This window comes from Cryptotermes secundus, unplaced genomic scaffold (genome assembly GCF_002891405.2).
Source record: "Cryptotermes secundus unplaced genomic scaffold, Csec_1.0 scaffold125, whole genome shotgun sequence".
NCBI classification, from domain to species: Eukaryota; Metazoa; Arthropoda; class Insecta; order Blattodea; family Kalotermitidae; genus Cryptotermes; species Cryptotermes secundus.
In genome coordinates this window covers 1,386,013-1,412,632 of record NW_019720162.1, presented here as the reverse complement: position 1 = coordinate 1,412,632, position 26,620 = coordinate 1,386,013, and the positions used below count along the sequence as shown (strand labels likewise).

At 42.4% G+C, this 26,620-nt stretch overlaps 1 protein-coding gene and 1 long non-coding RNA gene across 7 annotated transcripts in view; both read left to right on the top strand.

Moving 5' to 3' along the window:
* LOC111866996 (focal adhesion kinase 1) overlaps positions 1–26,620 on the top strand; it is a 412,509-nt gene that overhangs the window by 149,493 nt on the left and 236,396 nt on the right. The gene's annotated exons all lie outside the window — the stretch shown is intronic.
* Positions 1–26,620, top strand: part of LOC111867014 — a 121,116-nt gene that overhangs the window by 43,465 nt on the left and 51,031 nt on the right. The window contains exon 2 of the long non-coding RNA XR_002843265.2: positions 24,075–24,210. This is a non-coding gene — a long non-coding RNA (uncharacterized LOC111867014). The remainder of the gene's footprint in view (positions 1–24,074; positions 24,211–26,620) is intronic.

Here is a 26,620-nt window from a genome sequence, read left to right as displayed (position 1 = left end):
CTTCTACCCTGAAGATGGAGGCGATACGTTCCTCCGAAACGTCGGTTAACACCACATATACACGGTGCCAAATCCCAGAAGACTGCTTTCTCCTTTTATTTTAATTGATTTCAGAGTTATTCTTCAAAATACTGCAAATCATGTTAATGGTGTATTAGTGTGTGTGTTTTTATGTCGAAAGAGCACATGCGTATATTTGGACCAAGACTGGTGCTCTGTAGGTCTGTGGTTAGTTGACTCTAATTACGAATATTATATCCGTATGGGATATGTAAAATGCTGCGTAATGTTTTTGTTAATTGTTTTGTTAACCCGTAAGCGGGTACGCTCTTCCAGTTGATTATTGGTGTTATAAGTTCATCGCGTTTATATGATTTAATATAAAAGTTCACGGGTCCCTTGTCACCACGACATTGCACGTCCTCGGGTGCGAATAGCTTGCGAATATATTCAATAAGCAGATGCGGACAGCCGACATGGGGTGTGCTTCCAGCTTGGGGATTTGGCGTTGGGCTAACAGCTCACCATAAAAACAATTTTGTTACGAAGTGTCAGAAAGGCCCTCGGGCTTGGACTGATACTTTGGATACATGAACTAAGCTAAGAAAAATGGATATGAAATTTGGTGTGTGGAATGTAAGAGGTCTGTATAGGGCAGGTATGCTCATGATAGTTGCGAAGGAATTCTAAAAAAAATATGTTAAGATTTAGCGGGAGTACATGAGGTCAGATGAGACAGAGGTAGCACCGAACCACCAGGCGAATATACATTATTTCTATGGAAAGGGGAATGAAAATCGTGAATTAGGTACATTTTTTGTGTGCATAGGAGAATCATATGAGCATTTAAGAGAGTAGCGTTTGTTAATGATAGTACGCCATACATAATACTAAGAGGTCGCTGATGTGGTATCGTTGTTCTGAATGTTCATGCCTCAAGAGAGGATAAAGTTCGCTTCTCCCAGAAACTAGAACGTGTAATCGATGAATTCCCTAAATACCACATGCACATTTTGTTAGTTGATTTGGATGCCAGCTTAGGTACGGAGGACATTTTATAGCCAAGAATGGGGGACTTCAGTTTACACGGAATTAGTAACGATAATGGAGTTAAGGTGCCGGTCACGGTAGCCGAGCGGTCTAAGGCATGTACTATCTTCGTTCGCTTGGAAACCGGGATTGTGGTTTCGAATCCCAGTCAGGGCATGGATGTTTAGTGTGTGCGTGCGTTTTTCTGTGTTTATGTACATTTTGTTAGTTGATTTGGATGCCAGCTTAGGTACGGAGGACATTTTATAGCCAAGAATGGGGGACTTGAGTTTACACAGAATTAGTAACGATAATGGAGTTAAGGTGCCGGTCACGGTAGCTGAGCGGTCTAAGGCATGTACTATCTTCGTTCGCTTGGAAACCGGGATTGTGGTTTCGAATCCCACTCAGGGCATGGATGTTTAGTGTGTGCGTGCGTTTTTCTGTGTTTATATACAGGTAGAGGCCTTGCGACGAGCTGATCACCCGCCCAAGGAATCCTACCGAATGTGTAAGATCTAGAAAAGCCGAAGTGAACGGAGAAGTTCATGGAGGTAGGCCTAGGCCCACTGGGGCTGTAGTGCCAAGGGGGGGAAAAGAAATGAGTTAAGGTAGTAAACATGTCACTTCCAAAAATCCGATTGTCAGACGTACAACGTTCCCACGTCGTAACATTCATAAATTTACTTGGGCATCCCTTGATGGAAATACGCACAATTTGAACATGTTTTGATAGACAGGAGACGGCATTTAAGTGTACGTGATGTCTGATGGTGGCAAAAGTTAGGGACTGGCAGTGAGTAAACAAAACCCTGATTTCATATGGAGAGGTTCAATCTCAAGAAATTAACCGAGGCAGAGGGTAAAGAGCAGTGTCCTGTTGAAATCTCAAATAGGTTCGCAGCTCTGGATATTAATAGACCTTGTTGAACTATTAGAGAGAATATAAAAATGTCTGCCAAAGAGAGTCTAGGTTATTATGAACTGAAGAAGCATAAGCCATGGTTCGATGAAGGGTGCTCAGAATTACTAGGCCAAAGGAAACAAGCCAAATTGCAGTGGTTACAGGATCCAAGCGAAATAAATAGGGATAATCTAAACAATACAAGACGTGAAACCAGCAGGCATTTGAGGAATAAAAAGAGGGAATATCTGAAAGACAAAATGATGATCTTGCCATGAACAGTAAGAACAAGAACATTAGAGACCTGTAGAAAGGAGTAAATGACTTTAAGAGGGGTTACCAACCTAGCAGTAACTTAGTGAAGGATGAGAATGGTGATCTGCTTGCAGATTCGCACAACATTTTGAGTAGGTGGAGGAACTACTTCTCTCAGCTACTGAATGCGCATAGAGTCAGTGATGTTAGGCAGATAGACATACATACAGCTGAGCCGTTAGTACTGTCACGTGATAGTGACTACATAAGCGGGGTTTGAATTCATAATCGGATTTATTGAACAAATACGGCTCGTAACTGCAAGTAAAGATTATGCTCTCACTGTTCTAAACACTTCACAAATCACTATAGGACACACTAGGTCTTCTCAGTCTATTAACAATCTTCACTAGCCGTTGCTCTGTAGCGGTTGTCGACGGCGGACGTCCCCCTTCCCCTGGATTCGCGAATTGTCCCCGGACTCGGCTATCAGCATCTCATATCAACACCTCACAACGATTGAACCCCAGCGGTTTTCTCATTAGCTCACCAACGAACTCACTCCACTGACCTACTGACTGCTCAGGAACTGTCCTGCTTATTAAATTTCGGTACGGATCACACAGAAAACACCGTTCCTCTGTTTCAGTGCAATTGTTGCGTTCATGTCTGTTAGCATTCCCACGTGATCGAAACTCAGCCATTGCCTATCAACGGCCGTTGATTGCAGCGCCATTACTGAACAACGGTTATTTTAGGAGTATAGTTGCTTATTTCGCCCTCTTTACCTTGCAATAGGTCAACATGCCACAGTACGTAATCCTACACCTTTTGTGGTTGAAATTTCTATTGCAAAGTTGAAAAGGTATAAATCGCCAGGTAGTTACTAATTCAGGAACAACTGATTCAAACAGTAGGTAAAACATTTACAGTCTGAGATCCATAAACTCTATAAATCAATTTGAAATAGGGAGATGTTGACTGATCAGTGGAAGGTGTCTATTATTGTACCAGTTCACAAGAAGGTTGATAAAACTGTCTTTAGAAATTATCTTGGGATATCACTGCTATCAACTTCATACAAAATTTTATCCAATATTCTTCCTTAAAGTTAATTCCATATAAAGACGAAATTATTGGGGATCATCAGTGGGTTTCGACGTAACAGAACTTTTGCATTCATCAGATATTGGAGAAAAAATGGGAGTACAGTGAGACAGTACATCAGCTATTCATAGACTTCAAGAGAGCCTATGATTCAGTTAGTAGGGAAGTATTGTACAGTATTCTGATAGAGTTCTGGGGTACCCTTAAACTTGTTAGTCTGATTAAAATGTGTTTAAACGAAACATATGCTAAATTCCATGCAAGTAAACATTTGTCTGATAACCTTTACTATATTATCGCCACTACTTCTGAACTTTGCTGTAGAATAAGCCATTATAAGTTCCAAGAAAACCAGGTGGGTCTGAAATTAAAGGGGACACATCAGCTGCCGGTTTATGCTGATGATGTGAATATACTGGGTGATAACACAGATAACGTAAAAATGTTTGGCCTTGAGCACAACATATTTAATTAATTAAACCAAGGTAACTCTCAAGAATTGATTTACGTGGCTACTACATGTTTCGGGCCTCACGGGACCATAATCAGGTAGTTCTACAAATACATCTATAGTAGCCACGTAAATAAATCGGCTGTTAGCGAGTTACCTTGGATTATTTAATTAAAAATTGTGTCTACTTCCAAAACTTTCCCCCTTAATTGTTATACACAACAGGATGCATACAACGAAGATGACATATATACCATAAAGAAAGAGCACACAAACTTAATTGGCGCCAGTAAGGAGGTAGGTCTCGAAGTAAACACAGAGAAGACTATTTTTTTTTCTTTTATTGGTAGTGGGGTGGGACTAAGTCCCTTGTACTGCGGCTACTTCTGGCCTATTGTACCAGCCCCAGATGATAGGTGAGGGTGATTGTGGAGCAATTGGTGGAATGAAGATTGGCAGGGGAAACCCAAGTAGTCTGAGAAAATCTGTTCCAGCGCCACTTTATCCACCACAAATCCCACTTGACCAGACCGGGATCGAACCCGGGCCGCCGCTAAGGGAAGCCAGCAACTAACCGCTTGAGCTATGACGCGCCCTATTAGAGAAGACTAAGTATATGTTGCTGTCTCGTCACCAAAATGCAGGACAAACTCATCACATAAAGATAGCTAACAGATCCTTTGAAGATGTGACAAAGTTCAGATATTTGGGAACGGCGATAACAAACCAGAATTTGATTAAAGATTTAAAGCCCGAAGTATGAGTCCATGTACGTGATATAGACTGTTATGTCTGTAACATGTAGTAATGTTGCTTTATGTTTTATGTTTGGAAGATATCGATGTAGCTCTTAATGCAGTTGCATATGTACTTACTTTTGTGTTGATGTAGACAGCAGCATATACGCCCTGTACGCTTTACGGAAAGCTCATCATAACCCGTACACACGGCATAACGGAAGGAAATACACACATCACCACAAAAGTAAGTACATATTCAACTGCATTAAGAGCTACATCGATATGTTCCAAACATAAAACATAAACCAACATTACTACATATTACAGATATTCTGTTTCTTACTTTACTTAATTAGATCCAGGGTTGAATACGCTTCAGTAGTTTGGAATTCCATTACGTCAACTGATGCAAACAAACTAGAACGCATTCAGCAGAAATTTACGGCTCTCTGTTTTAAACGTTTTTTTTCCTCAAGTAGATTACTGTTACGATTTTGCTTTAGAACAATTGAAATTGCACACCTTGCAAAAGAGGAGATATCATCTTGATGCGCTCTTCCTTATTCAAATTTATCGTGGTTCTGTACTTTGCCCTTATGCTTTGGAAGTTGTTGGCCTTCGGGTCCCTGTTCGATATATCCGAGACTTTCCTATGTTCAATGTCTGTGCTGTTAGTAAAAATTGCCCCTCTGCTGGATGCGCTTCTGCTGCTAATGTTGTCTGTAGAAACGTTGACGTCTTCGGACCAAAAACTCTGTTGATGAAACATACTGAATTAATTAAAATATTATTATTATTTTTATTAATTTCGTTATTATTATTATTATTGTATGCTGCTCTATTTGAAACTCAAATTCTCGCACTCTGGCTTTGTCTGTGTGTGTTTGTTTCTGTATCTTTATTCATGCTCACTGTGTAATTAATTTAGACCGTCATATTTTGTATTTTGTTTCTTTAATTATTTTTGTCTATTTGTCTCTATTCGTGCTAGCTTTGTAATTGGCCTCTGTGCTGTTACGTTTGCACGTAAATAAGCACGAATTGAATAATATCAATTGTATAAGTTATGGACATATGTGTGTGTCCCATGTTTAATATACAGGATGATTCTGAATAATTATTGAGGTTTCCATGGCCCCTTATTTTCAAACCGGAAACAAAACAAGGCGTGCATGTTTAGCATTCTGTAGTACTGATTCTATAAGTAATAAAACTTTTTTAATTAGACTGTCATATACCATGAGCAGTTTTATTTCCTTTTTCCCTATTTGAAAATAATGGGCCACGGAAACCACGACAATAATTTAGAAACACTCTGTTTTGAATATGCCGAATTGCCGATATTAATCCTGATTGCATGAATTTGCTTTTTATTTATGTTACGGAATGTTGGAGCTGTTCAGAATATGTATTTTAGTCAACAATCCAGGCATTTCATTTGGTAAATGCTCGCTACTTCCGTATTTATCGGTTTGTGAGTGGGGTTTTAGTGTGTTTTGTGTTCAGAATGCGGGTTTCCATCGTTTCTTTGAAAGTTTTATAATTTTCCTTGTTTCTATACCGTTATATGTGAAAATATCTCATTTTGTTTTTTTCTAGGTGTTGTGAATCGGTGTTTACGTTTTGTTCCTGTGGGTTAGGGTGTAGATGCTTTGAAAATGTGGCACAACTCAAATATTAGGGAACGATTTTTTTATTGCTAGTGTGGGGTGGGACTGAGTCCTTTGTACTGTGGCCACTTCTGGCCTGTTGTGCCAGCCCCAGATGATAGTTGAGGGTGATTGTGGAGCAATTGGTCGAAGTACTCGGAGAAAACCTGCCCCAGCGCCATTTTATCCACCACAAATCCTACTTGACCAGACCCGGGATCGAACCCGGGCCGCCGCGGTAGGAAGCGAGTGACTAACCGCTTGAGCTATGGCGCGGCCCTTAGGGAACGATAGTAACAGATAAAAATTTGATTCAGGAGGAAATTAAGAGGAGATTGAATTCATGTAATACTTGCTACCATTCAGTCCAAAACCTTTTGTCTTTTCGTCTGCTGTCTAAAAATGTAAAAATTAGAATATAGAACTCTACTTTTGCCTGTGATTCTTTATGGGTGTGTGGTCTCTGACATTAAGGGGGTACATAGACTGGGGGGTGTTTGAGAACAGGGTGCTGAGGAGAATATTTGGACGGAAGAGAGATTAAGCCATGGGAGACTGGGTAAAACTACATAATGAGGAGCTTTGTGACGTGTACTCTTCTTCAAGTATAATTGGAGCAATCAACTCAAGGAGGGTGAGATGGACAGGACATGTAGCACGAATGAGAAGAGGAATACATATAGAATATTGGTGGGAAAGGCAGAAGGAAGAACTAAACGTAGACGCGAGAATATCTCTGGTGATTATGAGTTCCAGAGCCGATGTGGACACTGCAGCAGAGAAACTTCCATTGCCCCTGCCGGGAGACGAACCCCGATTCTGCAGTCCAGCCCGTACGTTGAGGAGTAGGGATGTCACGTGAGTTAATATCAGTAGGTGTGCGGTGTACGGGTCCCTGTCGATATTATCTAATTACAAATTAGTTCAGATTTCCATGAATATGAGTTGCATATGAAGCGAGACAACGATGCGAAGCTCAGGACAAGCCAGACGTGGTTATCCTACTCGGGTGCACTATGGGAAACCAGCAGTCAGCATCCGTATGAGGGATAGGATGTGGACATGATTACTGGCGAGGGGGGGCAGGGGTACAGGCAAGCTCAAAATTCATGCATTCAATTGAGCACAATGAGTACAAATGCAGGGTCGCTGAAAACTAAGCTTATGAGATCACCGTGCTGTCTTTGCATTTGTATATCTCTCACTATCAACTTTTGAATGCCTGAACCGGTCTCTATTCAATTTGGTATGTGTATCATGACAACTGAGCCCATCTCAACGACGTACGAGTACTTCATAAATCCCCCTCATCAGTCTCTGTGTCTGTACATTATTTTTCTTGTCGTTGCCAGGCAACGGCATGGTAAACACGTTCTGGCTCCAACGAATACTCGTAATCGTTGGGCGCGTCGACTTCTTTGCGGCCCATGTCGTATCAGTTGGGAGTCTGTGGTTTTGTCTACCGAAGCTAGGCAAAGGCTCGGTCAACACGTTCCCGTGGCAGCGAGGAATTGTTTGAGGCGTCATTTTCTGTGCGGTCCGTGTCGTATCAAAGGAAAGTAGGCGACTAGTTTTTCCCAGACGTAATTTATTTATTTATTTATTTTATATACAGTTCGAATACTGTTTTATGTCGTAACGAATGTTGTAACGAAAGGTACTAGAAATAGGGCAAAATCTGCTGTACTGAGCCTGGCCTGACAGAGACTCTGTAAATATTTTATATGAATTTTCTAACATGTTTAACATGTAAAATGTAAATATCCTTTACATTATGACAAATGACTTGCTACTGCAGACAATGATTCTGACGAAAGACAGAATCGTCTTCTCGTTAGAGAGGCGCTCCACAAAAACAAGACCGAAACTGTCAAACAGTAAGTTTTGGGCTCGACACCAAGACTGACTGAGTGACCGTCAGTCGCAATGTGACCTTGACAGTATGCAAAGTTTACGTAAGAAAACCTGAAGGAAAAAGACAACTAGGGCGACCAACATGTCGATATAATGATAATATTAAATAGGTTATCACGGCAATGACAATAAAGAGTAAAGTGGTGTTTGTTATAACCAAGGCCCGGATTTTGATGACCTGAAAATATTTAAAAAAGACCTATAAAATGACTGAAAGAATCCAGAAAAATGACCTAAAGGAGAAAAGAAAGAACACTTCGCTTCCATGTTATTCACATTTCAGAGAACATGAAGTAAAATTCCCTAAAATGGCCGAAAATGACCTTAAACCTAAAAATGTCAAAAAATGACAAAAAATTGCCTATAAAATTTACATTTCTGTAACAAGCAGCTCATATCCGAGATTTATATATTTAAGAGCATCGCATAGGATACAATGAAAGAAAGATGACATGTCATCAAAATCCGGGCCCTGGTTATAACGCAGTGTAGTTCGGAGAGAATCCGACGTTTCGGAGGTACATATCACCTCCCTCTTCGGGTTCAAAGATTAAGCCAAGCTGGTTTCTTGCTTGGTATACTGTATTCTCGGACGTGGTAGTCTGACGGATATTTACCTTTTTTCGGAGGAATTCGTTTTTTTCTAACCCAAAACGAAGTCATCAGGCTTTTCGGAAACGTCGGTTAATATCTGCCAGATTACACCACTTCACATACCAGAATATAGTAATATTTATTCTCTTTTTGATTGTTAGTCTGTGTGCATGAGAAGAGATCCCCGGTTTGCCATCTACACGTTGCGTGCATACCTATTTCACGCTGACATTGGCAGCACTGGAGTGTGGCATAGTTGTCTTCCAATTCCGTAGAGTGCATGGCGTGTGATACTGCAGTTTCCATGGCAGCAGTTACAGACTAATGACTGACGCTTGTATTGTTCTCAGCAGGACGCCCTGTTTACGTTCTGATAACGAAGGCTCGGGTATGCAGACTTCGCCTCTTCATGTTTAGGCCGAGCGTTAGTAACACATCCTGCAGATAACTTCTATCCAATCAAGCGGTTCCTTATTTATTTGTCAGCCTGGATATTTCAGTTGGTATAATGACAGACTGGACGCTCGGGGTTCGATTCCCGGCAGGGATAAGAGATCCTACAACTTCCAGCCGGCTGTTGTGGTTCACGCAGCCTTCTGTTGAATGGGTATCGGGTAAATCAGCCGGGGCTTGAAGCTGAAACTTCCCTTCTATCTAGAGCTGAGTTCAAGAGTATATCTCTTCCCCATACGTCTTCATGGCGTGGTGCTTAATTAAGTATAGGGACATCTTTACTTTGGACTGTGTTTACCTATATATACATTTTGCTCTGGATCATAAATTACAGCGGGATAATAGCGCACAAATTGTGAATGTAATTATTTTGCGTCTGGGTCTGTATGGGTGTGAAACTTGGTCTCTGATATTAAGGGAGGAACATAGACTGAGGGTGTTTGAGAATAAGGTGTTGAGAATATTTGAACCGAAGAGGGATGAAGTGACAGGAGGTTGGAGAAAACTGCATAAAGAGAAGCTTCATGATTTGTACTCTTCTCCAAGTATAATTAGAATGATGAAGTCAAGGAGGTTGAGGTGGGCACAGCATGTAGCACGAATGGGGGAGACGAGGAATGCGTATAGGATATTGGTGGGAAAGCCAGAAGGAAAGAGAACACTAGGAAGACCTAGACATAGGTGGGTGGACATAATAAAATGGATCTTAGAGATGGGGTGATATGGACTGGACTTATCTGGCTCAGGATAGGGACAAGTGGTGGGCCCTTGTGAACACGGCAATGGACCATAGGGTTCCTAAGAATGCTGGGAAGTTCTTGAGTAGCTGCACAATTGCTGGCTTCTCAAGAAGGGCTCGGCTCCATGGAGTTAGTGTTCAGTGTTTGACATTTCTGATAGGATTTGGGAGTTGTGCAATCTAATTCACTCTCTGTTCTCGCATGTACAGGGTTACTACAAATGATTCATTCCATTTCAAAACAGTATATTGGTCGTCCCGTGTTTTCCGTTTACACAGACAACCAGTATCCTTAAACTATCGATACCCCCGCAGAATGCTGTGTTTACATCGTGGTTCTTCTCTGTGCTCTGCTCTGAATGCACGCTGCACTGCAATAACAGACGAACATCTCGCATATTCCAACAAACAGAAACTCTTTTCCAACTTCGTCGCCATTTTGTGAGGCACTGCATTCGTGCTGCCAACTGGTGTATCACAGTGCAAACTTTGTGAGTTTGCGGTTCTTTTCATATATCAATCGTATTTATATGCTTAATACTTTGGAAAATACATGTTTAGAAATGGAATGAATTTGTAGTAACCTTGTGTTATAACTACTGTGTACTAATATCGTGTCTTTAAGATTCGGGCAATATCGATAACAAGCGCCATGGTTTTTTGATGCGGTGCTTTTTATTGTCACGTGTCACAGTGACTGTGACGCGGGGTCGTATTGGTAATTGGATTTATTGTGTTACAGGTCGTAAGTACAATTACTTGTATTTATAGCACTACCACTTATTTTGACACTACAAAGCATTCCGCGCCAGTCTGTTCAGCATATATGCTCTTGTGTTCGCGGGTTTATAATACGGGAACTAAAAGGCCGAGGGCACACCAAGGAAACTGGCAACTGCAACGCAACCGCAATATGCGCGAAATGTCGCCTATTTCAAGAAGGCAACTGGTTTCCAGAGTAGCAGGCGCACACTGAGGAAACTTCTATTTGATTACTTACTCACGTCATCTCAAGTGTGTTCATCCAACTTAATGCGTGACTGTAATTTTTAATTTCCTTCACTTATCTTCTGCAATGGAGGATAATGTTACCTATCCTGTCATAATATGGTGCTACTTGAGACCGGTTGGGACGGACAGAGAAGATGGGACGACGACCATAAGAAAAATGTTGCGATGTCAATTAATTTGTTTTAATTAAGGTCAATTTATTTTAATCTACTTCGCTTATGTGCAGTTTTATACGTTGATATTAGACAAATAACACCAATGGACTCCAAATGGAAACATTTGCCAATATTTTTTTCTTTATTTAATAAGCAATCAATCTACAATTCTATGATCTTAGTTTGCTGGCGTAAGAGCTGTGATGCTCTTTAATGACGTGGTGAGTCCCTTTCCCAGTGGGAGGTTCCTCATTAGTTTTCTTTTAGGTCAGCTGGCCAGTGTCTTCGTAGTCTTCGGTTGTGCTGCGGTTCAACGAGCGACTGTAGTATGTCGTTTGGGTGATTTGCTAGTTTGTTGTGGTATGTGGTACTTTTTTCACTGATGACGTCTTTGTGACCCCAGTCACAATAAAGATAGACCAAAAACAACTGNTTGCTTACATACCAAGGTGCATTTGTTATAATTCGAAGTATTTTTGATTGGCTTCTCTGGATTATTGATATATTTTATTTGCTGGCACAACCACAGAGCTCAATTCCGTAAGCCCAGATTGGTTTGATTATTGTCTTGTAAAGCAGGACTTTGTTTTCTATGGATAGGTTGGATCTTCTTCCAATTAACCAGTTTAGCTCCTTGGTTTTTAAGTCTGTTTGCGTTTTTGATTACGTGGTCTTTCCAGGTGAGCCTACTATCCATATGGATTCCGAGATATTTAACGCTTGCAGACTGTGGGATATTGTTATTATTATTCAGTCTTACTTGTGGGCAGTGCTCCTGCCTTAGCGCGAAGTTCACTTGGATAGTTTTTGCCAATATAGCAGATAAAATAGAGTCTGAGTGTGAATATTTTATCTGATGATGGCCATAAAGAGCCGAAACATGTTGTAAAATAATAATTTAAAGTAAATTTTAAAGTAAATAATTTAATTTAAAGAATAAATTTAAAGACGGAACCAATAATAACTCTTTACTGAACGTAACAACCAGCGGTACCCATCGTTCCCACTGCGCCATAAACTTTTGTTAGAACAAGATTTTATTTCGACTGGTGAACATTTCTGTTTTTTTTTTTCTGTAGCGCTACAGCCCCAAATTTGGGCCTAGGCCTACCTCCATGAAACTCTCCGTTTCAGTCCGTTTACTATATCTTACACATTCGGTAGGACTCCTTGGGCGAGTGATCAGCTCGTCGCAAGGCCTCTACCCGTAGACAAACACAGAAAAACGCATACAAACATCTATGCCCTGAGTGGGATTCGAACCCACGATCCCGGCTTCCGAGCGAGCGAAGAGAGTACATGCCTTAGACCGCTCGGCTACCGTGACCGGCGTTTCAGCTATTTATCACCTAATATTTATTATACATGATAAGAAGGTAAGGTTCTAATAGGAGCCGTCGGTGACTTATATGAAAGTATATTCACGACATTCGCCTACAGGAGCTGAGGAAGACCACGAAGCTGGATCAGAATAGGCGGTATCCCGGCCGCAGTTTGGAAATTCTAGGCTTGTATTCGGGAGTTATGCGGTTCGAATCACGGTCAGACTGTTGAGGCTTTTGTAGTTTCTTCAAATAATTACGGTGAATGCCGGCTTTATAATTGCATGTAAACAACGGACGCTTTATTCTAAATCCTTTCTTATGCACCAAATCCTGAGCATGCGCCAGTCTGAACCGGCTTCATCTGAAACAGCTTCGTTAAACCAAAATAAATNGAGGGGGTGGGTTTCCCCATGCACTTTGACCAGTTATTGGTCCATTGTGCGTCCCTCTTTAATTTCTAGTGTCTCCATACCCTATCGGTAAGGTGCGTACTATCAGCCCCGTTCAGCCAACGAGGTCGGCCCGCGGTACCTGATATTTTCCCCATCTACCAGAGGCTTTGGAAACTACTTGGGCGGGAAATGTGTTGCCTAATTTTGCTCAGAGGTCTCCTAGAGACATGAGGATCTTTTACGTGCCGTAAATCTACGACACGGGACCCACGGCTTAAAGTCCATCCTGGAGGACTTGTTTCCTGAATTTTTCCGCCCTTAGAAATTCCACCTCCTCCGCCGGGTTTGAACCCGCGTACCTTGAGTCATGAGGTGGGAACGTTACCCCTAGACTACAGAGGCCGCGCTAGAATGACCCATACTTTGACCTCCCAGAATATGTTGACTTTTCCACTTGGGACATTCTGTATGTACAAGTATGCGCGTTCTAATGCCGTGTATAGTCAAACTACTGGGCCTCTATAGTAACCTGGGTTCGAACGCAGGATTTGCATATAGTAACGCTACCCGGACCGCTGTTCCATCCTCTGGCCTACACTTTCCCCCCTTGGATGCGCCAGATAGAACTGGGCTTTGCTTTCTTGGCTTTCTCTTACTCCAGTCAGAAGTCCATCGTTAATGCTGTTAAATGTATCACATCTACTACCTTACGCATCCCTCCTGATAGTCCTTCATTATCGTCATGAACTGTGTAATGTTAGCTGTGTCCCAGAATTGTCTTTAGCCTTTTCATCGTCGGTATAGTCTCCCTTTCCGTTTTTTCCTAATCTTTCTGATTTTGTTGGTTGCAGTCTCTGCAATTATACGAGCATTTGTCCCTTTCTGTCGTTCCCTGATGTCGGTCTTTCTTTTAGTTACCTAGTCTACAGAAGTCTCAAAAACGCATTTATGCTTCCTCTGATTTCTGGGGTCTGTTGTGGTTGAAAATCCAAATTTCACTACCAGAATCACACGTTGCTGTTGATATGATCTTATGCAACCTAACTTTATATCTGATGTCATTTATATACACACACACACACAAAGGCAAAGCTATCCCTCTAACACGCCGTAGAGGCCCGTAGAGTTCCGAGACGTCGAGGCTCCCACATTTTCTAGTGAGTCGGCTCACAGATGGCAGTGAGGTTGTCAGCCTTACGCGCCGGCCGTCCTATACCCCCAGGAAGATTCCTGGTACTCGTTTTTGTTAGAGGCTGTGTCGACCTCAGGGCCATAGTGCGGCTCGAATGATTAATGAATTGAAGAATCCAGTGACCTCATCGGGAATCGAACCTGTGACCTTCTGGCTTTTAGCATAGTGTCTTAACCAACTACGCTACTGCGTGCCCCCGTGTATATATATATATATATGATTGAAATAAATTATAGGCCTGCATATGCCCACTATTTATTTTAAACTTTATTTAATAATTAATGTCTAGCAAGAAGGCAGCTTGAAGGAGGTAGCAATGAGAGCCGTGGTGAAGGAGGCGACATTTTTGTCCGAAACGTCGGTTGACTCAGCGGACTGCAAGACGTTATATCCCAGTAGATAGGACTCTTTCAACATTAATCGAAGTTTGGGAACTACAGACAATCAAATCGTTTTAGAAACCCTGTCAACAGGGATATCACCGTGCAGTCAGTGTGCAAGTCTGTACGGCGTTGCATAATCGCGCCTGTGAGAACCTCGAAACAAGCTTCTCAACTGCTTGTTCTTGCCTCCCTGAAATGGAAATGCTTTCACTGTGGTTTTAAGCTCTAAACGACAAATGTTAGTTTTGAGAATGCGTTATACCTAACATGAACATGAACCCAACATGAACTTTTGAAAAATTCAAGATCGCATGCAAGAAATGGTTGCATTTGTTAGAGCTGTAACTGAATAATTGAGACGTTTACACGGGTTCAAGCGGAACGCAACACATAGACTTAACAGTTTCGCTTCTGTCGGTGTTTGTAATGCCTGCCCTTACTCAACAGAATGCACAGGGCATGTAGTAAAATTCAATAACTTAGGTAGGGATTCTAGGGTGTGTATGGTTTGGAACGGGACTTTACATTGCTTCAACCTTCCTCCTACAACGTAGATTCAACCACTGTCACGGTACTTGATACTACTCACGCCTCATGCGCTTCCCATAAGCCAGATCTAAAAACACGACTGTTACTATTGTTGTGGTTATAATATGGGTAAAGCTATCCCTGTAACAAGTGGAGGCCCATAGCGTTGTGAGACGTCGAGGCTCTCACATATTCTAGACATCCAGTACACAGATGTCGGTGAGGTTGTTANGCTGTGTCGACCTCAGGGCCATAGTGCGGCTCGAATGATTAATGAATTGAAGAATCCAGTGACCTCATCGGGAATCGAACCTGTGACCTTCTGGCTTTTAGCATAGTGTCTTAACCAACTACGCTACTGCGTGCCCCCGTGTATATATATATATATATGATTGAAATAAATTATAGGCCTGCATATGCCCACTATTTATTTTAAACTTTATTTAATAATTAATGTCTAGCAAGAAGGCAGCTTGAAGGAGGTAGCAATGAGAGCCGTGGTGAAGGAGGCGACATTTTTGTCCGAAACGTCGGTTGACTCAGCGGACTGCAAGACGTTATATCCCAGTAGATAGGACTCTTTCAACATTAATCGAAGTTTGGGAACTACAGACAATCAAATCGTTTTAGAAACCCTGTCAACAGGGATATCACCGTGCAGTCAGTGTGCAAGTCTGTACGGCGTTGCATAATCGCGCCTGTGAGAACCTCGAAACAAGCTTCTCAACTGCTTGTTCTTGCCTCCCTGAAATGGAAATGCTTTCACTGTGGTTTTAAGCTCTAAACGACAAATGTTAGTTTTGAGAATGCGTTATACCTAACATGAACATGAACCCAACATGAACTTTTGAAAAATTCAAGATCGCATGCAAGAAATGGTTGCATTTGTTAGAGCTGTAACTGAATAATTGAGACGTTTACACGGGTTCAAGCGGAACGCAACACATAGACTTAACAGTTTCGCTTCTGTCGGTGTTTGTAATGCCTGCCCTTACTCAACAGAATGCACAGGGCATGTAGTAAAATTCAATAACTTAGGTAGGGATTCTAGGGTGTGTATGGTTTGGAACGGGACTTTACATTGCTTCAACCTTCCTCCTACAACGTAGATTCAACCACTGTCACGGTACTTGATACTACTCACGCCTCATGCGCTTCCCATAAGCCAGATCTAAAAACACGACTGTTACTATTGTTGTGGTTATAATATGGGTAAAGCTATCCCTGTAACAAGTGGAGGCCCATAGCGTTGTGAGACGTCGAGGCTCTCACATATTCTAGACATCCAGTACACAGATGTCGGTGAGGTTGTTAGCCTTACGCGCTGGCTGGCCACCCTTTACCCCCAGGAAGATTCCTGATACTCATTTCTGTTGGAGACTGAGTCGCCCCAGGGCCATAGTGCTGCGGGAAGGATTAGGTTAATGGAAAAATCCAGTGACCTTATCGGGAATCGAATCCGCGATCTTCCGACTTGTAGCATAGTGCCTGGGCCTGTACACAAACCTAAGTGTACGTGTTGCAAAGAACACCATCTGTTTTAGTCTGTTTGTCGTGTTTTTAAAATGCAGTTTGTTGTCTCTACACCATTATACTTAGGAATGGAACCACATTTTCCTTATATACAAGTATATATATCGTGTAGAGCCGTTGCTAAGCAGTAACTAAACAGTGACCGTTTCTGGGCAGCGGCTCGGTAAACACGTTCTCGTTGCTACTCAGGAGATTCTTAATACTGCAACAGTTGGACCACAACAGTGGAAACTGGGTGTTTTCTACGTCCCCTTTTCCCCAGAAAGATTCCTGGTACTCATTTCGCTTAGAGGCTGAGTCGACCTCTGAGCAATATTGCGGCTGGAAGGATTAGGTGAATGGAGAAATCTAATGACCTGATCGGGAATCGAACCCGCGACCTTCTGGCTTGTAGCATAGTTCCTCAACCAACTACGCTACCGCGAATTAGTCATTTTATGCACCCCTACTAGTGGTTCACAATATAAAAATGTGAGAACAATGTTGAGGAGACTGTACAAGCGTTGTGAATCAGCAGATACTTATTATTTTCTTAAACAGAATCGATAAATAAAAAAAATATTTTTAAATTCTCTCTCCCATGCAGTGTCTGGAGATGCAGACTGTAGATTAAAATAACTGTGCTTAAACTCCAATTTTTTTCTGCAGTTTAGATGTTTATCCATGCCAACGTATGATCTTTATTATATCCGTAAAAATAAGCGTCACACGAACATGCATTAAAAACCACTTTTTTTTTGTTTCTTATTATACGATGTATCTACCGTAAACAATCCTCATCACGTTACATACTTAGATCCGATTTGTTATAATATGGAATTGACGCTAATAAGGAGGTTGGTCTTGAAGCACACAGAGGATACTTATGTAGCTGTCTCGTCACCAGAATGCTGGTCAAAATTATGGCAGAAAGATAGCAACAGATCCTTTGGAAATGTGACACAGTTCAGATATTTGGGAAGGACAGTAACAAATCAAAACTTGATTCAGGAGGAAATTAAGAGGAGATTGAACTCGGGTAATGCTTGCTACCATTCAGTCCAGAACCTTTTGTCTTCTCGTCTGCTGTCTAGAAACGCAAAAATTAAAGAGTATACAGGACTATAATTTTGCCCATTGTTTTGTATGGGTGTGAAACTTTGTACATTAAGGGAGGAACATAGACTGAGGGTGTTTGAGAACAGGGTGTTGAGTATTCGGACCGAAGACAGATGAAGTGACAGGAGTTTGGAGAAAACTGCACAATGAGGAGCTCCATAACTTCAACTCTTCGCCAAGTAAAATTAGAATGATGAAGTCAACTAGGACGAGATGAGCAGGGCATGTAGCAGGAATGGGGTGATGAAGAATCCATATAGGATATTGGTGGGAGAGACAAAAGGAAAGAGACCACTAGGAAGACCAAGACGTAGGTGGATCTTAGAAAGATAGGATGAGGTGGTATGGAGTGTATCGATCTGGCTCATGATAGGGACAAATTGAGGGCTCTTGTGAACACGGTAATGAACCTTCGGGTTGCCTAAAATGCTGGGAAGTTGTTGAGTAGCTGCACAATTGGCGGCTTCTCAAGGAGGGCTCAGCTCCATGAGCGAGTGAGTAGAAATGTACAGAGAGTGAAGTAAGTTATTAATCAGCTACCTCCGGTCCGAATTAGTTTCACAGGGACATGAGGGTATAATTGAGAGTACAGGAAAGCCGCACTAATCTGGAGTGTGGGGGGCAAAAATAGCGCTAAAAGAAAAAATTAGAACACGAATAAATGGGAAATTGAATGATATAAAATATTGCTGATGAAGTTAAATAACAAAATATTACTGTAAAACCTCTATTTAAAAAATGTATAAAGACAATACGTTTATTCATCCACAGAAGACTCAGAAGTTGTACTTGTTTTTTGAATGTAATAATGCAGGTTTGAAGAAACTGAAGTTTTGCCTGAAGAGACGAGTGATTCATCTGCCTTCCTCAGTGTCACGTTTACTTTAAAGTATGTTCTTATTAACTGTGATCAACATATTCTTTTTCATATTTCGATCCGGATTATCTATAACCGGATTAGCGAAGGTTTATTGTATTTGTCTCGATGTAATTATTCTCCACTGAGAAGTTCATGGAGGTAGGCCTAGGCCCACTGGGGCTGTAGTGCCAAAAAAATTATTCTCCAGCCTTCGTGAATTTGCTAGTTATTTATGAAGTTATGCATTTTTATTAGCTCCAATTGTTTATGTAATTCGGCACTAACTAAATAGAAATAACTAAATGAAAACAACGCACATAGCAGACCACCGTTTCCTTCCATATCCTTACAGATTCGTCATTTGATGTCGTGTACTTCAGATACTGACATTATCGTGCAATGACCCATCAACACCACGCGATACAGAAAACAGAAATCCAGTACTATTTATCTCGCTGCCTATGGCTCTTCAGCCTTTGTGTTGGACCTTGGCCGCTTTTGAGTTTCTTAATCCTATACACAGTCGGCAGGACTCCTTGGAGGGGGGATCAGCCCGTCGCAAGGCAGCTACCTGCACACTGGACAGCACAAACACACACAGACATCCATTCCTCGAGTGGGATTCGAACCCACGATCTCAGCATTCCAGCCACTGTGACCGGCTCCACATAAATTACCGTATTTACGCATGTGTAGGCCGCACATTTTTTTGCCAAAAATTCAAGAGGAAAACTGGGGTGCGGCTTGTATTCGAAATATTCGAAATCACACTTCATTTTAAAAAAATTAACGTTGCCAAATTTCGGAATAATTTCTACTCCTGAAATAATATTCCAAGAAAATTATTTTTTTCTATAATTTCTGTCTGAAAATTGTGCTGCGGCCTATACACGCACGCGGCCTATACATGCGTAAATACGGTAGTTTGTTTTGACTGACTAGTTCAGCCAGGCGTACAAAAGTCACCATTACTAGTTTTGCGTACTATTTGGCAACCTTGTCACATAAAAGCATCCCCACTTTTATNTATACTATATTTGTGTGTGTGTGTGTGTTTCGTATGATTGTGAACAAGGAAAAAAAATGGTAAAGATATTCCTGTAACAGACCTTGGAGACCCATAGGCTTTTGAGACGTCGAGGCTCCCATATTTTCTAGACAATCGGCTCAGATGGCGGTAAGGTCAGCCTTATTCGCCGGCCGTCCTTTACCCCCCAAGAAGATTCCTGGTATTCCTTTTAGAGGCTGAGTCGACCCCAGAGTCATAGTGCTGCTGAAAGGATTAGGTCAATTTAAAATTCCATTCACATATCCGGGATTTGAACCCGCGACCTTACAGTTGTATCATAGTGCCTCAACCAACTACGCCACCGCGGAAGATGAACAGCCATTATTTCTTCAAACCAGTTACTTTTCTAAATTGTGCCCCCCTCCTTGTTAGGGCGACCAGGTAGCTGGGTGGTTGGATATTCTGGGAAATAGAAAAATTGAATTGATTATTATAAATTTGAATTTGGCATGAACTTTGTTATATGCAACATACCTAAAATACGTAGTTTAAAGAGGATTCTGACGACGGTGTATAACTTTCAGAATTAACTGGGTCATATGGACTTTTGTCCATCGTCCAGTATTCCAAAACCTAGAGACACAACGTTTCGGAAACTGGATCTGTTTCTGTCCTCAGGTGAGGTGGGGAGACACCTACTCTGTGATGAAGGTTGGGTCAATCTGGGCTATGAGATCGTGTCTTCTGTTATCTAGACACCAACGTTTCGGTGCGTCTTTTACCTTCATCTTTCTACCCTGAGGATTGAGGCAGTTTCTTCGTTAGGAACGTTCGTACGCAGTCTGTGGGAACCCAGAAGGTCGGAACGTGAATAGTCGCCCCTCCCCCCTTTAATGGGGCATTTGGACCGATTATGTGAGAAATGAAGAAGTGTTAATTGGAGTCAGTGAGCAGAGGAATATCCTACATGAAATAAGAAAACGGAAAGCTAATTGGATTGGTCATGTTTTACGTAGAAACTGCCTTCTAAAAGAAGTTATTGAAGGAAAGATAGAGGGGCGGATAGAAGTGACGAGAAGACGAGGAAGAAGGCGTAAGAAGATGATGGATGACCTTGGGGACAGAAGAGGATACTGTTATTTGAAGGAGAAAGCTCTAGATCGCATTAAGTGGAGGAATTGTTTTGGAAGAGACTGTGGACCTGTCGTCTTGACAGATTACTGATGATGATGATGATGATGATGATGATGATATTTGCTAATTGCCGTAGCCCGCACGTTGAAGGAGGGTACCGCCGAATGGAGACTGTTCAACGGTTTGGGGTTTACTGTCTCGACCCGATGTCACCAGGCAGATGTCTAGGTCATATCTCATATTAGGCCCTGTCCACTTCCCTCAAGATTCTTTCACATTCTTTTATCAGCAATATACTGTAGACTATACAAGAATGTAAATTGCCTGTGGTTCTGGATATGTGTGAAACTTGGTGTCTAACTTGTACTCTTCTCCAAGTATAATTAAAATGATCAAGTCAAGGAGGATGAGATGGGCAGGGCATATAGCAAGAATGTGGAGAAGAGGCATGCATATATGATATTGGTGGGAATGCGGGAAGGAAAGAGACCACTAGGAAGACAAAGACGTAGGTGAGTGAAAAATATTAAAGTGGATCTTAGAGTGATAAGATGGGGTGGTATGGACTGGATTGATCTGGCTCTGGATAGGGACAGTGGAGGGCTTTTATGAACACGGCAATGTTCCATAACATGCTGTGAAGTTCGTGAGTATCTACATAGCTGGCGGCGTCTCAAGAAGGGCTCAGCTCCATGCAGTTATCCTACGATTAGATCGTAGCTATATTGTCTGATCTACTGAAAACGCCGTCCAACAAACAGCAAGTCAACAGTATGTACAAACACGGTGTGTTCTTCCTGCATGGACTTGACAGACCTGGGAAGTGCTTTCCCTCGGTTAATCAGCGAGAAACAATCGCGTCGCGACCCATGCAGCTTCATCAGCAGACGTTTATGACTAATTTGCAGAACCCAGCCATTAAAAGCTTTGTAGCTAGGTACAGCGTGGTCCAAAAATTAGTCCGTCTGAAGGATTCCGTGTCTAGTTTTGTGGGGACTGCGTATTGTTAAATTAACTCAAATATTGGACATATTTTACTGTCTCGTTTTAACTAAAGAAGCGAGACGTTTCGGATGATGGCTCTGCTTCCGTCATCAGGTAAAAGTATGGAATTGAGCAGGTTAATGTAACGGTAACACTCTAGACTTAGGCCGCGCCATAGCTCAAGCGCTTAGTCGCTGGCTTCCCACCGCGGCGGCCCATGGTTCGATCCCGGGTCTGGTCAAGTGGGATTTGTGGTGGACAAAGTGGCGCTGGGGCGGGTTCTCTCCGAGTACTTCGGTTTCCCGTGCTAATCTTCATTCCACCAAATTCTCCATCATAATCACCCGGGACACGTAGAATCGGCCAATCAGTGGCCGCCGTGCCGAATGGACCCAGCTGGGCTCCACCTCCCCCACTAGCGAATTAAAGAAAACCCCTCTAGACTTGAATTATGTAGGTGCTTGTTTCTGTTCTTGGCCAAAACCCCAGCTTTACAGGCTGAAGATTGTAATTGTTTTCCTCAGTCCCTTTATATAAAGTCGAATAGTATTGTGACTGCCAAAAGGGACTGAGGAAAACAATTACAATCTTCAGCCTGTAAAGCTGGGGTTTTGGCCAAGAACAGAAACAAGCACCTACATAATTCAAGTCTAGAGGGGTTTTCTTTAATTCGCTAGTTAATTATAATTAATTACAGGCAGCGTGGCCAAGTAAACCACACACAGAAAGGTATTATGACATGTGGACCTATTGCTAACTAACAGCTATGTAAACATGAGACAGTACAACAGCCGTTGCTGGAGAACAGCTCTGTGAACACGTTTCGTGCCGGGGCTATATAACGAGGGCTGGTAGTTCAGAAACCACCGCAGTAATGACCTATAACTGTCCCGCCATGAATTAGCGGCAGACACCTACCACTTAAGAGTGCAGCGCTTTCAATACAATATTCTCCCCACCACTGGAAATTTTCCAAGGTGCACACTGGTCCTCTATTTGAGCACGGCTTTCAACCTTCCGTAGGTGTACGATTATACAACCAAATTACGTAGGCAGCAAGCAGAAGTCATACAAAATCATGAAAATGGAGATATTCGTAGTATAGGACAAGGCGAAGCCAGACAGAGAAAATGTAAGAGGCGTTACAGCCGTTCAAGTGACTAAGCTGCCGTTGTAGCATAAGATACCTAAGATCGACATGATCTGCTCTATAAAGCCTGTGCTGACAGAGGACTTGTATATAGCGCAAAAGGAAGAATTTCCAATAGCATGCTCTATGTGCGATACGTACACTTGATGAAAGGCCAAGCACATTCATAAGAGGCAAACCTATCTTGTTGTCAGAGAGGCTGTTATGTAAGGACTACGACTACAAGGGTTCAGTTGCAAAACATATCTCTGGTCGCGAGTCTCATTGAGCTTGGTGCCAAGACGAACTGATTGGCTGGAGGGAGTTGGAATACTTCCACCATAGCCCTGACAGCCGTAGGGGGCGACGAAAAGGAAATCTAATGTGTGGGGATATAACTGGGCCACTCTGTATCTGTGGGATATAAATACGGGGTCCTGGACCTCTAGGTTGGGGAGTCTCGAATCTGAAGGGGTAGAATGTGGTCATGAGTCGCGTGGGATCCGGCCTCGAGAATGACTGCACTAGCGATGGCCAGCAGCAATTGTAAATGACAGACCCGCCCTCTCGTCAGAGAGAGCGTCCCACATCAACAAACCCGCAGCTGTCAGTAACAAAAATGTTGTCTTGGGGTACAGATGATGGCCTACTGACCGTCTGTCGTAACTTAACTTTCACTATTAGATGAACGTCCGCTGTTGCGAGCCGCTAGCAAGTAACGGCTAGTGAATACTGAGAAGATTTTATGCGTATAGTACCACGTAGTTACAGTGATCTTCGGAGTGTGTAGCTTATTGAGACCGTCGTATTTATTTGTAGTTGCGTTCTGTAATTGTTCAGTAAATCCGATTACCAATCCAAACCCCGTCCATAGTCATTCAGTCACGTGATAATACGAAACCTGCCCCCTGATGCGATTGCAGCCTAGCTTCCAAACTGATTTCCTTATGATGTAAGGGGAGATGTTCCTTGAACTGTAATGACGCCATGGGAAACGTGGAGTATTTGTGGCAGTTCAAGGCAGGAGTGAGCAAACTGCAATCCGGGGAGCTAGTGTAAAAATTGCCTACTCTATCTTTAATTTACATTAACATTTCTGTAATATCAGCAAGCAGCGGCATCATGTTGCATGATCGTGGCGAACAAATGACACATACGTCATCTGTTTCTGGCCCTACAGAACACTTGAAATTCATAATGTGGCCTTTCGGCTATACAGTTTTCCCAGCCCTGGTGCATGAGAAGCTTTGTATCGAAGTGCTTGAACATTTTATTTCTTGAAGAGTACTATCTTGTGGGATACTCGTATGACATAGTATAGACCGTTGAAAGTCAAGTGACGTTTCGGAGGAACATGGGGCCTCCATCTTGAGGGTCGAATATGCCAAGCAAGATACCAGCGTGAAAGCAGGTGGCAAGCCGAGTGTTGTATTCCGGAAGGTAGTATTCCTCATAAACAAGGCTGTGAGAATCTCCATTCATTTTCTTTTATTTTTCTTTCTTTCAGGTAAGTAAGACACGGATACACGGAAAGGGATTTTGTGACCTTGTGACAGTCTTCTTCAATGTCAAATGTGATTGAACGAAGTATCCCGAGATGGCTCTGAGGTGATATTCGGCTGTAGCACGTGACCTGAAGCACGGTAAGGTGTTTTCAAGTATGGGGTAAATGTACACAATTTTGTTACATACCATATTTCCTGGAACGGGACTCTGAAATTCACCATTACGAGTGTAGTCCGCATCGAGGATTACCTGTTTGCCATACAGAGCTACACGAAATTTGGTAGATTTGCTGTATTGCACCAAGATTACTGATATCTCTACAAGGTTATGCCTCGTTATGGCTGATGAATGATCAGGCAGGAATGTTTTATACATAGGAAATGCATGTTCAGCTTCCTTCGGTTCAGGTAACACACCTCAGTTCCACTGCAGTCATGTCATAAAAATGTTGTAATGCATAATTATGCAAGATTGCGTTTGGGGTATACAGTTTGTTCCAGGATGTAAGGTCTGTATTCTGGGAGGTCATAGAGTGCAAAAAAGTATATATGTACATGTATCCTATTCCGAACGGTTTTCGAGATTTCGCTGCTCAGTTCCAAGATTGTTGATAAGAAAGCGATATTACGTACTGTTTCTAATGCCGATATTTATTGCTCAAGTGACAGAGTTGATACAGTTTACCCAGTGTAATACATTTTCGAGAATTCCACAGTCAACATCAATGCACTTTGCAACTCGTGTGAGGACATGGCGTGTTGCTCGCCTGTACAGTGTACAGTGTACTGTACAGTGAAATAGCTCTGTCTCGGTGCAACTCGTGTGGGGACATGGCGTGTTGCTCGTCTGTACAGTGTACAGTGTACAGTGTACTGTGCAGTGAAATAGCTCTGGCTCAGGGCAGCTCGTGTGAGAACATGGCGTGTTGCTCGTCTGTACAGTGTACTGTGCAGTGAAATAGCTCTGTCTCGGTGCAAGTCGTGTGAGGACATGGCGTGTTGAAATGGCTCTATCTCGGAAACGGTTCGGACTAGAACATACACATTTCTTTGCTTAGAATGACAGCTACTATGACCTCCCTGAATACTGACCTTTCCACCTGGTACATTCCTGTATGTTTTATTCGCAACTTGTTTTCTGCCAGTTTTGCCGTTTCCTTTTTGCAGTATTATGTCCAGGGTTTAATAGTTTAAAAACGTTTTTATCATTAGAAAATAAAGTCCCTGTGCTTAATTAAGCACTACGCCATGTAGGCATATGGGGGATTGGACATTTAGATCCACGTATACTTTACCTAAGCGCAAGTTAGAGGTGAATGGTCAGCTTTACGCCCCGGCTACGTTCCCCCCCGTAGAAAGAGTCCTTGATATCCATTGGATAGGAGGCGGAATGGGTCCCAAAACCTGTCTGGTGGACGTGAAGAAGTGAAAATTCTTACCCATACAGGGACTCGAACTCCAACCCCCTAAGTCATCAAGCTCTTAGCTAGTATTTATACCATTAATTGTCGTTTTCCTAGTGCAGTTGCAGCGATGTGATAATGCGTTGTTGCTTCACTAGTGAGAGGGAGCGATACTTGGAAAGTTAGTTCAGAATACACCAACACCCACACGGTGCAGTTCTGTTGTATTGGATCAATCGGACAGCAGGAACGATTTCTTGTGTACCCCACTTAATTAGCGTTCATTGTACTGCGCACTTTTCGTCAGCGTCTTGCCAATTTTGTTTCGTATACTTCATTTGCTTCCCGATGAGGTCATTGGATTTTTCAACTGACCTAATCCTTCCAGCCGCGTTATGACCCTGGGGTCTACTCAGCCTCTAACAGAAATGAGTACCAGGAATCTTCTTGCCGGTGTAAAGGACGGCCAGCGCGTAAGTCTGACCTCACCGCCATCCGTGAATCGATTGTCTAGAAAATGTGGGAGCCTCGACGTCTCACAATCCTATGGGCCTCCACGGTGTGTTACAGGGAGCGCTTTATCTTCTTTTGTCTACACTGTCTAGCCTCGTTCATGGGAGAGTCATTAAATATTCCAACTCCGTACTGAAGTGTATATTTAAAAAATACAACAGGAATTATTAATTGAAAGTAGGAAGCCGTGGTAATGTATTTAGTTGAGGCGGCAGGAAATCAACCAGCTGCAGTACTTACGCGTTACGTTATTCTGGATTGTAAAAATGTGCAGTTCGGTAGAAATCAGGTGACGTTTTGGAGGAACGTATTTTCACCGTCTTCGGCCGATCAGGAAACCAAGTACTGGGCGACAAGAAGAGCTCCTCCGAAACGTCGGTGGACTTCTCCCGAACTGCATGGCTTTACATACCGTCAGCTTGTACTCATTGTAAAGGCGCGTCCACATTACTCGTGCTCGTGCGTCAGAAGCTTACTGCTGCCGGAAAATCAGGATCTGGAGCTGATACCTGTTATGAAGAAATGCGAAGGCTTTGTATGCAAACCAGTTTGGGCGTCCACTTCGTCAGCTCCAGATCCTGATTTTCCGGAAGCAGTAAGCTTCTGACGCACGAGCACGAGTAATGTGGACG